Source organism: Arachis ipaensis, chromosome B07 (assembly GCF_000816755.2).
Source record: "Arachis ipaensis cultivar K30076 chromosome B07, Araip1.1, whole genome shotgun sequence".
NCBI classification, from domain to species: Eukaryota; Viridiplantae; Streptophyta; class Magnoliopsida; order Fabales; family Fabaceae; genus Arachis; species Arachis ipaensis.
Window position 1 is genome coordinate 10,847,917 of NC_029791.2, and position 14,477 is coordinate 10,862,393.

The window sequence follows — 14,477 nt, forward strand, 5'->3', positions numbered from 1 at the left end:
ATATTTGTATAAAACTATTACTTTTTTTTATAAATTTAGTGGGCCCCTTCTCATGTACGTGGGTCCGTCCCTATATTCATATATACTAGTAATCATAGTCATCAGAACCGAATCGGTGATCGAACCGGTCAGGTTATTACTGGGTCATTGGGTTACTGGTTCAACCGGTGAGTCACTGGTTGAACCGGTTAACCCGGTATATATATTTATTTTATTATTATACTATTATAGGTAAAAATTCACATACAGTTGTTTTCATGTGAAGTTGATATTTAAGAACCGTTAGATGATTTGACAAGTTTGACTAAATATCATCTAAGAATTTTCAACTATCAACTTCATATGAAGACAACTGCATGTGAGTTTTTATCTATTATTATATACTAAAAGTATTTATTGAAAAAATAATATTAATAGATATCATATAATCATAAAAAAATAAATTATGATTAATAAATTTTTTGTTTATATTTTTAATTTGTATATATTTAATGAAATTTATAGTTAAATAAAATATAATTGATTTAAAAATGAGTGGCTTTAAAATTAAAATAAATTGAATATAAATAAAATAAAAACTTGGTATATGTATTATAATATGTATATATATTAACAAGAAGTGTGTCAGTTTGGTGGTACAACCTTCCTCCTTACATCCTTGAATGAAGGAGTTTGAACCTTTGTGTTAGCCATTTTGAAAAATTTTTTAAAAATTCACAAGGCTTGACACCTGGCAGCACTGGAGAGCATATGAAGTATGGTGTTCTTCCACAACGCTAGTGCGTCGTAGTCTCTCCTTCAGACCCGACCGGGTCGATTCGGTTCGATTTTCATCAAATTTGACCAGTTTTCACCGGCTAACAAGAAGTGTATCAGTTTAGTGGTACAATCTTCCTGGAGTTCGAACCTTGTGTTAGCCATTTTGAAAAATTTTTCAAAAATTCACAAGGTTTGACACTTGGCAGCACTAGAGAGCATATGGAGTATGGTGTTCTTCCACAATGCTAGTGCGTCATAGGCTCTCCTTCAGACCCGACCAGTTCGGTTTGGTCCAGTTTTCACCAGATTTGACTGAATTTGATCGGTTTAGTAACTTAAGCGGTCCGAAGATTGGATCGGACCGATATTAAATCCGATTCATTAGTTTTTCGATCGAACCGACCAGTCCGATCCGATTTTAATAACTATGCTAGTAATATCATGTCATGCTAACATGGCTCATCAATGTTACATGTTATATATAAATTAAATCATTTTGTAGGGCATGCTATTTGATAACCTAAATCAACATTTTAGTGACAATGTATTGTAAGGGAGGAATATTATATTATATTATATGTACCATTTATACTACATTTACCACTCTTGATATTAAAATAATTAATAAGTGATGAGAAAAAATAAAAAATTATATTTTATGAATAAAAAAACATGTGTATTTAATAATATATAAAAGAAATATACAAATATGATTTCTTATTTTAAAGCTGGTGCCTTAGAAAGTAAAGGTCAGTATGAACTCTCATATACTTCTAACTAATAGCTTTTGCATTTCAAGCGTACACAGTAAGAAATGCATTGGAATATTGTGAGATTTTAGAAAAAAAATTAAAAACTAGTTCGTTTAGCAAATAATTTAATTTTTTTTAACTTATTGTTTACGTTATTTAAAAAAAAGTATTATTTTTTTATATATATTTTTTATTTTAATAGATCTAGAATGCAGCTCATTATTCACAATGTTCACACCCTATTGATAACCTAATAGAACTCTTAACTAAATATTGATTAGAAAAATTATTTTCCGAACCGATTTTTTTTATCCTTGGTTGCGGCGGTTTCAAAATGTTTTTGGTCTATGTTACATCATTTCTCACTGAAGAGTAGCCATGACATGGACAAAATTAAAGAAACATTTTATGAAGAACAAAAGATTGATAAAAAAAAATAATAAAAATAAAATAAAATTATATTGCTTTGACTAGGTATTATCATCAATTTTCTGTTATAGTTTATTCTCCTAGCAAATTAAATGATTGCTCCTGCAATAATATTATACTTGTTACGTGGGTAACCTGAAGTAGATAAATTGGGCTTGGATAAAAGGCTCGAACGCTAGAACGAGGTTGTTTTCGACTTGGTTTGCACCTGAAAACCGTCGTCCGAGTTGTGAGTATTTGACAGAATGGAAGTGGTACCTGCAAAGATACTCCGATGCCTAAGTTAGCAAAGGGAGTAAACAAGTTTTGAGAATATTGGAACTTAGCTTTTACCTGAATATGTTAGTGTATTTATAGGTGATGATCCAATAACCACCGTTGGGGTAGTTCCACTTCTAAAGGTGGATAACCGTCCCTTTATCTTAGGGTTGTTGAGATATCTCTTCTGCAAGTGGAGGAGAGATTTTAGGGGGCAGTTACTTATTTGAATAAGCGTTATCTGCCAGCTGAGTCCGACCTCTTTGGGGAGGAGCATATATCGGAACCGACTTCTTTGAGGAGGTTGGGTAGGTGGTAAAGGCCAACCTTTGGATTGGGTCTTTTTTGCTTACTTGGGCCTGGATCGTAGTATTGGGTCAGGGAATGAACAGTGCCCCTACTCGAGTTCGATCTCTTAGCTATGAGTTGGATTTGAGTATTAATTGAACTCGGGTCCATTCATGTCGAAAAACGACGTGATCTTAAAAACCGACGTGATTTTGGATTTCTCAAGCGTCACGTATAATCAAACGTCGCATCCGTTTGGGATTTTGCGTTTACACGTGGGGCAGTTATATTGGTAACGACGCGTTTCTTTAATGATTGCGTCATTTTATTATCGTGCCCCTGGTCTGTTATAAATACTTTTCCCTCTTATTTCTTTGTTTTCTTTCGTCTTCTCTTCGAAGTTTCTTTCTCTGCTCTTTCGCTTTTTCACTCAAAAACTCCCTTTGGTCTTCTGTTCTCGGGTGCTTCGTCGCTTTCTTTCGTCGTGACTGCTTCTCTTCGATTCTACAAAAAAGGTTGGTTCTTCTTTATCTTCCCTTGTCATTTGTGTAGTGCTTTCTTTATTTCTTCTTGGTGCACTTGCGTGTTTGAGGAAAGTTTTATGCCTTTGTTGTTCCTCTGCGAAGTTTTAGAATTTTTGCATGTTTATTTTACAAAAATCACCTCTTTTGCTGCCTGGTGATTGTTTCCTTGTTTGCCTTGGAAGAAATTGTCTTGTTTTTGGGGGCCCTATTTTTTTATGATTTTATTTTTCTTTGTAGGTTTTATTACTTTTATATACACTCCCTCATTGCTGAAAAAATATCTTCCCGTATCCCTGAGACCCTCTTGAGATGGGTAGACGATTCCGTACTTATTGAGAAACCTCTACTGGATACTGACTTCATAACCGAGCTTCATACCCATCATAGGATTTGTAGTCTTGAGGCTGACGAGCCCAAGTATGAACTAGTGGCCCCCGATTTTGAGGATCGGGTTTCTTGTGGGAGGATTACTGATTCTGATTCTCATTTTTTCTTCATGTACGACTGCCTTTTCACCCGTTTGGGGGTTTTCCTTCCTTTTTCTAATTTTGAAATGGAAGTTTTGTCTCACTGCCGAGTTGCCCCTACACAGATTCATCCCAATTCTTAGAGTTTTATGAGGATCTACCAACTTGTCAGTCAAGAGCTTGATTTTCCAATCTCTTTAAAAATCTTTTTCTATCTCTTCCACTTGACTAAACATTTCAGTGCTTCCAATAAACAAAACAAACAGCAGTGGGTGTCTTTCCGGGCTATTCAAGGTCGGAAAGTTTTTTCCATCTTTGATGAGTCCTTTCACGACTTCAAAAACTTTTTTCTTCAAGGTCTAGGCCGTAGAAGGCCATCATCCTTTTTTCTTGAATGAGAACAGCCAGCCCCAATTTCCTCTGTACTGGTCGGAGGCCTCCCCCGTTAAGAAATATAGCCTGGATAATTTGGATGAGGTAGAAGAGGCCATTTTTGGATTTTTTCAAGAGGCCTAGGGGCGAGCTCCAAACCTGGATACTAAAAAATTTCTTCTTAGCTCTACGAGTTTCGTCCAAACCGTGCTAGGTAGTTTTTATTTCTTTGTGGCTGTTTTTAATGAGTTCTGACTTGCAATGTGCTTTCCTCCGATTTGTAAGTTCATTGACCTATATTCGGCCTTTCAGAAATGGTGAAAAGCGGATCGAGTGCTGCTTATCAAAAGGTGCAAGAGCGAAGAGGAAGGCCCGCGCCCGAGCTGATGCTGCAAGGGTCGGAGCTTCTGGCACTCCTCCTCTCTGATATTCGAGTTTGGGGACCTCCTCCTCTCGCCCTATTCTGGTAAACCCTACTCATACTTCTTCTCTTCCTCCTCCTACTCCTGCCCCACCCGTTCAGCCCTCCGCCGAGCCTGAAAAGAAGAAGCGGAAGACCTCAAAGACTGGTTCTTCCACTGCTAGGGAGGCCAACTTCGATGGTCCGAAGTTTGCAAGGAAGCACATCCTCCCTTTTAGCCAAATTTCCATGGATGATGCTTCCTTGCAAAACCATCTTCAAATTCTTGCATGGGGGGGGGATTCGGATGGCTGGGGTCTGTACTGCCCTTCTTGATATACTTGACAAAACTCTCTTGAGTTCTTTTCAGAAAATCCATAGAGGACCTTTAGGGAAGGATTGTCCTGTATCAGGAAGAGAAGAAGAGGTTGCAGGAGGAGAATTCCTGGCTGAAGGAGGAGCTCGCTCGATTCCAGGATAGGGAGAAAAAGCTAATGGCCCAATGTGCACTGGCTGAGGGGTTGAAGGAGAAGCATAGCAAAATTACGTTAGGCTTTTTTCTGAGAATATTGATCTGTAGAAGCAGCTGGAGCTGAATTGGGAGGCCTATCAAGACTTGGAGGATTCTATTGTTGAGAGCTCGGAGGAGGCTTTTAGGGTATTCAAGGAACAAGTCGGAGTTATCGCTCCTGACTTGGACCTTTCACCTCTCCATCCCAACAAAGTCGTCATTGATAGGGCAATTGTCTCTCCTCCTTGTCCTGAAACCGATTCCGAGTTGAAGACTCGTGGGCAGCGTATTGTTGAGTCTCCTCCCCGTGAGGTGGAGCAACAGAAAGAATTTCTGCCGAGCTCTTCTAAAGCTCCGACTTCTGCCGCCGAAGAGATCCCTCATACCCTTCCGACTCTTGCAGCAGACCCGACTTCCACTCCTGCCGATGATTCCAATCCTCTTCTCGGTTAATGATTTTCAGCTACTAGGGGCTCGGCTTGTGGGCCCTTTTTGAACGATTTATTTTTGTATGTTTGTTTTGTGTGGCGGTTCCTGACTCTTGACCCTTTAATAGAGCATTAACAACAACTATTTGCTTTGCTGGTCCTTTTTGGATAAGGGCCTTTTTTAACAAAATATTTTTATTATATACGTTTTGCTGGTATTTTTTATGCTTTTATTTTTATAAGGTTTTTTGTGAAAAAACCACTTTTTTTTTAATTTTTCAGGTGAAGAAAACTTTTCATCAGGGGGGTTGTTTTGTCTAAGTTAGATAATTTTATTTATTGTCCATAACTCTTTTTGAAAACCTTTTGCTCAGTAATTTTGAGAAAACCGTCGCTTCTATCCTTGAGGGGTTTTCGCATCTCTTTTGTGTTCCATTATTTCGACTTTACATATTCAATTTTGCTTATCGAATTGTTTTTATAACTTAGGTCATTTTTGCGATGCATTTTGTTTTTTCCCAGGCTTTCCAACTTGTGAGTCGTTATCACTTCCAAGTTATCATGATCGTCTTTCATAACCTCTTTACACCGATTTGTACCTCGTCATTTTATCTCACCGACCATTCAGGTCGGTCAAGGAATTTTCACGCTTTTTCAAGTTTAAATCGGTGTGTTTCATAGAATACTAATACTAATGGAATTATGAAGAGATAAAGTAAATGCTTATTAATTGATGGAGATAACTTTTACAAAAGTTGTTGTTAGCTACTAAGGGATTTAAAACTTTTAACCCTTAGTCCTCGCTTTGATGCCTCGTTAAAACCCCCTTCAGGAAAACTCTTTTTTGGGAAAAAACCATGAAGTCAGGAAAAAGAGTACATCAGGAAGCGGAGTTCGCTTCTAGCTATAGTACCTCCTCATGTTGGAGGCATGCCATGATCTGGGGAGATCGGCGCCGCTCAAGTCGAATACTTTGTAATATCCCTTTCCAAGGACTTCACTTATCTTATAGGGCCCTTTCCAATTGGCAGCGAGCTTTTCTTCACCTGACTTGTTAACGCCGATGTCATTCCTAATCAAGACCAAGCCGTCTGAGGTGAAGCTTCTACGAATGACTTTCTTATTATACCTGTTCGCCATCCTTTGCTTTAGTGCTGCTTCCCTTATCTGGGCCTGTTCTCAGACTTTAGGGAGTAGCTCGAGCTCTTCTTTATGTGCCTGCATATTGCCAACTTCATCATAGAACTTTACCCTTGGACTTTGCTTATTGACTTCAACTAGTTTCATGGCTTCTATGCCATAGGTAAGTCAGAAGGGTGTTTCTCCAGTAGCTGATTGAGGTGTAGTTCGATAGGCCCATAACACTTGAGGGAGCTCCTCGACCCATGCCCCTTTTGCGTCTTGAAGCCTTTTCTTCAGCCCGGTCAGTATGACTTTATTGGCTGCCTCTGCTTGCCCATTTGCTTGTGGGTGTTCAACGGAGGTGAACTAGTGCTTGATCTTCATACTGGCTACCAAGTTCCTGAATGTAGAGTCGGCAAAATGGGTACCATTATCCGATCCGTGGTGATGGAATGGAGAATTCTATACCTGGTAATGATATTCTTGTAGAGGAACTTTCGACTTCTCTAGGCCGTGATGGTGGCCAAGGGCTCTGGTTCAATCCACTTCGTGAAGTAATCTACTCCCACTATGAGGTATTTTACTTGTCCAGGTGCTTGGGGAAAGGGTCCGAGTAGGTCCAGCCCCCATTTTGCAAAAGGCCATGGAGAATTTATGCTGATAAGATCTTCAGGGGGAGCGACATGAAAGTTAGCATGCATTTGGCATGCCTGGCATTTCTTCATGAAGTCGGTAGCATCCTTCTGCAAGGTCGGCCAGTAAAACCCGGCTCGGATAACTTTTCTGGCTAGAGACCTTGCTCCGAGATGATTTTCGCAGATGTCATTGTGCACTTCTTCCAAAACTTCTGTTGTCTTCGAGGTCGGGACGTACTTCAGCAATGGTGTGGATATTCCTCTTCTATAGAGGATATTTTTCACCAAGGTGTAGTTTTGTGCCTCCCTTCATATTTTCTTGGCTTCTTTTTCCACCTTGGGTAGGATGTCGAATTTTATGTATTCGATTAATGGGGTCATCCACCCAAGGTCTAAGCCGGATACCTCTAGGACATCTTGTTTAGCTTCTGTCTTCGTGACAGAGGGCTCTTGAAGAGTTTTCTGGATCAGATTTCTATTATTTCCTCCTGACTTGGTACTTGCTAACTTGGACAAGGCGTCTGCTCTGCTGTTAAGATCCCGAGTTATGTGTCTGACCTCGGTCTCTGAGAATGGCCTAAGATACTCCAAAGCTTTATCTAAGTACCTTTTCATATTTGGGTCTTTAGCCTGATACTCTCCGTTGATTTGAGAAGTCATCACTTGAGAGTCACTGAAGACCACTACTTTGATTGCACCGACTTCTTCTGCTAGCTTCAACCCGACAATCAAGGCTTCATATTCTGCCTGATTGTTGGAGGCTGGGAACTCAAATTTTAGGGAGACTTCTATTTAAGTTCCTTCTTGGTCGACCAGTATTATGCCTGCACCGCTTCCGACTTTATTAGAAGAGCCGTCCACATGCAACTCCCAAGTTGTTGAGACCTCTTCTTGATCTCTCGCGTATTCTACCATGAAGTCGGTCAGGCACTGGGCTTTAATCACTGTCCGAGTTTCGTACTTTAGGTCGAATTCGGATAGTTCTATAGCCCATTGAACCATTCTGCCCGCAATGTTTGGTTTTAGGAGAATTTGCTTCATGTGCTGGTTCGTTCGAACCTTTACTGTATGAGCTTGAAAATAAGGTTGTAGCCTTCGAGATGCCACTATTAAGGCATACGCAAACTTCTCGAGTTTTTGATACCTTAACTCGGTGCCTTGCAAAACTTTACTAGTGAAGTATACATGATGCTGCCCGACCTCATCCTCCCGTATCAGTGCTGACGCCACAGCTTTTCGGCTACAGACAAATACAAGACGAGTTCTTCCCCGATTTTGGGTCAAGTCAGAATAGGAGGTTGGCTTAAAAACTTTTTGAACTCCTGGAAATCTTTTTCGCATTCAGGAGTCCATTCGAATTGGCATCATTTTCTTAGTAGAGAAAAAAGTGGTAGGGATCTCAATGCTGATCCTGCCAAAAACCTGGAGAGGGCTGCGAGTCGGCCATTCAGCTGCTGGACTTCCCTTAAGCAGGTCGGGCTCTTCATTTCCAGGACTGCTCTACACTTATCGGGGTTAACTTCGATCCCTCTTTGTGTTAGCATAAATCCTAGAAATTTTTTGGCCTCTACTGCAAAGGTGCACTTTGCGGGATTTAATCTCATCTCGTGTGTCCTTATGGTGCTGAAGACTTGTGAAAGGTCGGTCAGGAGGTTGGCCTCATCTTTGATTTTTATTAACATGTCGTCCATGTATACTTCCATTAAATTTCCAAGGTGAGGTGCAAACACTTTGTTCATCAGCCTGTGGTATGTGGCTCATGCATTTTTTAACCCAAAGGGCATAACCACATAGCAGTAATTTGCTCTAGGCGTGATGAAGGATGTCTTCTCCTGATCCGGTCTATACATCAGAATTTGATTATATCCCGAGTATGCATCTATGAACGACAAGTATTGATATCCCGAACTGGAATCTACTAGGATATCAATATTCGGAAGAAGATATGGGTCCTTTGGACATGCTTTATTCAAGTCGGTATAATCAACGCACATCCTCCAATTTGCCGTTCTACTTCTTGACTAGCACCACGTTTGCCAGTCAGGCTGGGTACTTAACTTCTCTGATAAAGTCGGCCTCTAAAAGGGATTGTATTTGTTCTTTGACCACTTGAGCCCATTCAGGACTGAGCTTCCGCCTTCTCTGTTGAACAGGTCGAGATCCTGGGAATATTGTAATTTATGTGCCATGAGCTCGGGATCTATCTTGGGCATATCGGAGGCTTTCCAAGCGAAGAGGTCAGAATTTTCTTGTAGGAGCCTTATCAGCTTTTGCTTCAAATCTCTTTTCAAATTGGCTCCTATGTTAGTATTTTTTCCGTCCTCTTGCTCGATCTAAACTTCTTCAGTCTTTCCTCTGGGCTGTGGTCGCAACTCTTCTTTAACTCGGATGCCTCCGAGTTCAATGGTGTTCACCTCCTTGCCTTTGCCCCTTAGGTTTAGGCATTCATTGTAGCACTTTCTCGCCAGCTTCTGATCTCCCCTTATGGTTGTTATTCCCTCTGGTGTTGGGAATTTTATGCAAAGATGGGGGGTAGATACCACTGCTCCAAGCCGATTTCGGGTTGTTCTACCTATCAAGGCATTATAGGCCGAGCCCGCATCGACGACAAAGAAGTCAATGCTCAGAGTTTTGGATTTCATTCCCTTTCCAAAAGTGGTGTGTAGGGGCATGAATCCTAGTGATTTTATTGGTGTATCGCCCAATCCGAAGAGGGTGTCAGGGTATGCCCTTAACTCCTTTTCGTCTAATTCCAATTTGTCAAATGCTGGTTTGAACAGGATGTCTGCCGAGCTCCCCTGATCCACCAGGGTTATGTGTAGATGAGCATTGGCGAGAATCATGGTAATTACCACCGGATCGTCATGTCCGGGAACAATACCCTGCCCGTCTTCTTTGGTGAAACAGATGGTTGGGAGGTCGGGTAGTTCACTCCCGACCTGATAAACTTCCTTCAGATGTCTTTTACGAGATGACTTTGTGAGTCCTCATCCAGCAAACCTTCCTAAGATCATATTTATATGTCGTTCCGGGGTCCGTGGTGGCGGATCTCTCCGATCCTCCTCATCTCGTTTCCTTTTTCCATGATTGTCCGACATTTCCATGATATATTTGTCGAGTCGACCTTCCTTAGCCAGCTTTTCTATCACATTTTTTAAGTCGTAACAATAATTGGTAGAGTACCCATATAACTTGTGATATTCACAATATTCGCTGCGACTCCCCCCTTCTTGTTCTTGATAGGCCGAAGGGGAGGTAGCTTTTCAGTGTGGCAAATTTTCATATAAATATCAACTAGGAAAACTCGTAGGGGAGTGTAAGAATGATGTCTTCTGGGCCTTTCAGACCCGACTTCTTATTTCTTCTTGGGATCCCTTTCTTTTTCCTTTGACGAGTTAGGGTGCTCGGATCGCCAGCTCAGTTCCTGTGGTCTGGCATTTCCTTCCATATTGATGTATGATAAACCACTATTTTATGATTTATCTTGTGCTCAATTGAGTGGCTTTTATCAAGTCCTTGCCCACTTATTCATATAAATTGCATGGTTTTATATTTCCCTTCCTAGTTTCACTCTATGGTTGAAAACTTGCTTCCTAAAGATCTTTAAATTGTGTATTTTAATTCCCCTTTATACCATTCGATGCCTTGATATGTGTGTTAAGTGTTTCAGGCTTCATAGGGCAGGAATGGCTTAGAAATGGGAGAGGAAGATTGCAAAAATGGAAGGAACACAAGAAACTAAGGAGATGACCAGCGAGCATCGACGCGCACGCATGGCTCACGCGTGCGCGCGATATAGAGAAAATTGCAGCGACGCGTGCGCGTGCCTGACGCGTATGCGTGGATTGGAGTCTGCACAAAAGACGCGCACGCGTGGACGACGCATACGCGTGACAAGGAAATTCACCAAATAACGCGCACACGTGACTGACGCGTACCCGTGACCTGCGCGATCTGCAGAATTAACAGAAAACGCTGGGAGCAATTTCTGGGCTGTTTTTGACCTAGTTTTTGGCCCAGAAAACACAGATTAGAGGCTATAAAGTGGGAGAATCCATTCATTCAGAAACAACATTCATAATTCACAATTTTAGGTTTTAGATGTAGTTTCTAGCGAGAGAGGCTCTCTCATTTCTCTTAGGATTTAGGATTAGGATTTCTCTTAAAGGTTAGGTTTACTTCTTCTTCATTCCAGGTTCAATGTTCTTTTAATTTAGTTTCTCTTCTACTTTTATTTATTCTAGTACTTTGGTTTATTTATTTTTCTTGTTGATTCTCTTCTTTTCCAATTTGGCTTATGAACTTTCCAATGTCAGACTTGATTTTCTTTATTTAATATAATTTGAGGTATTTCAGATTTATAATTGCTTTCTTCCATTTATGATATAAATAATTTAGATTTTTCCCCTTTTGGCTTTGGTTGAGTAATTGGTGACACTTGAGTTATCAAACTCAGCTGTTGATTGAAAATTGGAATTTGCTGATTGATTTGAATCCCTCTAAAGTTAGTCTTTCCATAGGAGTTGACTAAGACTTGAGGAATCAAATTGATTAGTCCACTTGACTCTCCTTTATTTAGTAAGGGTTAACTAAGTGGGAGCAATAAACAATTCTCATCACACCTGATAAGGATAACTAGGATGGGATTTCCAATTCTCATACCTTGCCAAGAGTTTTTATAGTTAGTTTGTTTCCATTGCCATTTACTATTGCTTCTTATCTTAAAAAACCCAAAAAGATACTTTTTCCATAACCAATAATAAACACACCTCCCTGCAATTCCTTGAGAGATGACCCGAGGTTTAAATACTTCGGTTATAAATTTTATTGGATTTTGTTACTTGTGACAACCAAACTTTTGTACGAAAGGATTCTCTGTTGGTTTAGAAACTATACTTACAACGTGATTATTCTTATAAAATTTTTTACTAGCAAGAATCTAATCGTCAATGTACTTTTCTGCTCTTTCTTGTACATCACTTAAAGAAGTCGAATGCCTTTTTAAGATAGACTGAGAGAAGGGGCCTTCTCGGAGCCCATTTACTAGGCCCATGATCACCACTTCTGTAGGCAGGTCTTGAATTTCTAGGCACGCCTTGTTGAACATTTCCATGTAGTCTCTCAGGGGTTCTCCGATCTCCTGTTTTACTCCCAGGAGATAAGGCGCGTGCTTGACTTTATCCTTCTGGATCGAAAATTGTATAAGGAACTTACGCGAGAGGTCGTCGAAATTGGTGACCGGCCTTGGGGGAAGGCTATCGAACCATTTCATCGCCGCCTTTGTCAAAGTCATTGGAAAGGCTTTGCAACGTGTAGTATCAGAGGCGTTGGCTAGATACATCCGACTTTTAAAATTGCTCAAGTGATGCTTTGGGTCGGTAGTCCCGTCGTACAGATCCATGTTAGGGATTTTGAAGTTCATTGGAACTTTTACCCTCATGATGTCTTCACTGAATGGGTCTTCTCCCCCCAATAGGGTGTCTTCTCGGTCAGCGTGAAAATTCCTATTTCGGAGGTTGGATTCCAGTCTTAAGAGCTTTTCTTCAAGCTCTTTTCGTCGCTCAACTTCTCTACTCAGGTTTCTCTCTGCTTCTCGCTGTCGTTCCAGTTCTTGTTCCAGCTGTTCTAACCGTCTTTGGTGGCCGTGGAGCAGCCCCATGAGATCGGCAGCGTGAGGTTGCCCCTCCTTCTCTGGTTCGTGCACTTCAGAGAGGATTCTCCTTGAATCATGAGCGCCTGAGGGGCCTTCCCTATGTTTTCTGTCCGCTCCTTGCAGAGATATTAATACTCTGTCATTGTTATCTGCGTCCTGATACTCTTGCTCAGACTCTGACACAGTATGTCCGTCCTCGTTCTGGTCATTTGCCATTATGAGTTGATCTCCTAGGTCCCCGACAACGGCGCCAATGTTACGTGGGTAACCTAAAATAGATGAATTGGGCTTGGATAAAAGGCCCAAACGCCAGAAGGAGGTGGTTTCCGACTTGGTTTGCACCTGAAAACTGCCGTCCGAGTTGTGAGTATTTGATAGAATGGGGGGTGGTACCTGCAAAGACACTCCGGTGCCTAAATTAGCAAAGGAGGTAAGCAGGTTTTGAGAGTATTCGAACTTAGTTTTACCTGAGTGTGTCAGTGTATTTATAGGTGGGAATCCAATAACCACCGTTGAGATAGTTCCACTTCTAAAGGTGGATAATCATCCCTTTTATCTTAGAGTTATTGAGATATCTCTTCTGAAAGTAGAGGAAAGATTTTAGGGGACAGTTACTTATTTGAATAAGCGTTATCTGCCAGCTGAGTCTGACCTCTTTGGGGAGGAGCTTATATTGGAACCGACTTCTTTGAGGAGGTTGGGTAGGAGGTAAAGGCCAACTTTTAAATTGGGTCTTTTTGGCTTACTTGAACCTGAACCATAATATTGGACCAAAACATGAACAATACTTATTATATTTTATAATACTCTTAAATTCTAATGTATGTATGGACAACAGCAAAAAAACAAATCCTGACTCCTCAAAAGGATTTTACACCAAAATTTGAACAAGTAAGCTTTATTAATTCCTACACCACATAAGAGGGGACACATAGTTAAGATGTCTTAATCGGGTTAAAACAATTTGACGTATTTCTTTCTTCTTTTTCTCTTTTAACATATCATTGCAACTTTATGGTATATTCTAGTATCAATATATCTTATTTTGATATTTAAATTTTCAAAAGTATAAATTTAGTTTTTACGCCCGTTTTGCTAAAAAATAACTTGTTTTTAAACAAAAAAATAGTGAATAAGTAAGGATTGAATGTTTGAGTTGTTATTGTAAAAAGAAAAAAAAGAAAAAAGTGAAAGACTAGTTAAATGTTAACCGGAAAAAAAAAAGGTTCCAATGCAATCTTTTTCCATTACTATATGACATTAACTAAGAACATGAATTATCACAAGTTAAAACAACCTATAACATATAACTTTTTTAAATAAATTAGTATTTTAAATTTTTAAGGAATAAAATAAATGCATTTATAATTTTAGAGATCAAAATTAAACCCTTTTTTTTTCCCAAGAAGTTATATATATAATAAGAAATTGGTGTCCTCCAAGTGGAGGACCACTTAGTCACTGGTGAGGTCTTTGTCTTCATGAAACGGCACCTGGTAGTTGGTGAAGCATTATTAACATATCATGCTAAGGTGTATAGTCTGGAACCTCCTATGGACTATGGAGTAGAATATACATGAAGATCAATTTTATAGCGTCTATAAAATAAAATAATTTTTAAAATTTAAAATTTATTACAAAAAATAATTTAAATAAAATTTAGACACCAACTAACTTATAGATACCATAAAATTATCCTTAAAACATAGTGGATTAGCATAGTGTCATATTTTCGACTTCTTTGTCAAACAACTAACCCATACTTTTCGTTTTTTACGGAAAATTTGAATAAACTTATAATTGGAGTTATCGATTTTACCTTTTAAATCGATTCAAATTGTATTATAAACAGTCACCAAAAAAAAAAAAATTGTATTAT